The sequence below is a fragment of the Mizuhopecten yessoensis genome, unplaced genomic scaffold (assembly GCF_002113885.1).
Source record: "Mizuhopecten yessoensis strain PY_sf001 unplaced genomic scaffold, ASM211388v2 scaffold9929, whole genome shotgun sequence".
Classification (NCBI taxonomy): Eukaryota; Metazoa; Mollusca; class Bivalvia; order Pectinida; family Pectinidae; genus Mizuhopecten; species Mizuhopecten yessoensis.
In genome coordinates, this window is record NW_018408293.1 from 7,765 (window position 1) to 8,288 (window position 524).

Below are 524 nucleotides of genomic sequence, written 5' to 3' on the forward strand. Positions count from 1 at the left end.
CGCGGTGAAGGCCATATAAGGAAACGGGTGATTGCGATAACATCACGCGTAATCTAACATGGCCGTCGTTTCTGTTTTTAGAGTTTTGAGTAAGGATTTGTTATTTCAACGATGAACGAATATGCAATATTTTGATAACATTATAATCATATGAAGCGTGAATCATATATATTATAACTGATTAGCACTTTTGATTTCCCTCAGTTAGTTGGAACAGGACCGCTTCATAGCTCTGACCACGCAATATATACATGTAAACAGGGACGTAAATGCAAGAGTCACCAATTTTAGCCAATCACAGGACAATATTTCCGTGTAAAGGGTTAATCCAGCGACAGTTCCAAGAGTAAATACGAAGTTTTAGAAGGATACTTAGTTCTAACTAAGAATAAGATTATATCCAATGACGTGTGAGTGAACTTGAGTCCGTGGTAATGGATTTTATTTGCAGTTTGTTTAGTATTACTAGAAGGTGACGTTATGTCTCGTTTATGAATATCTGAGCTCATTAACTGAAGTATTTT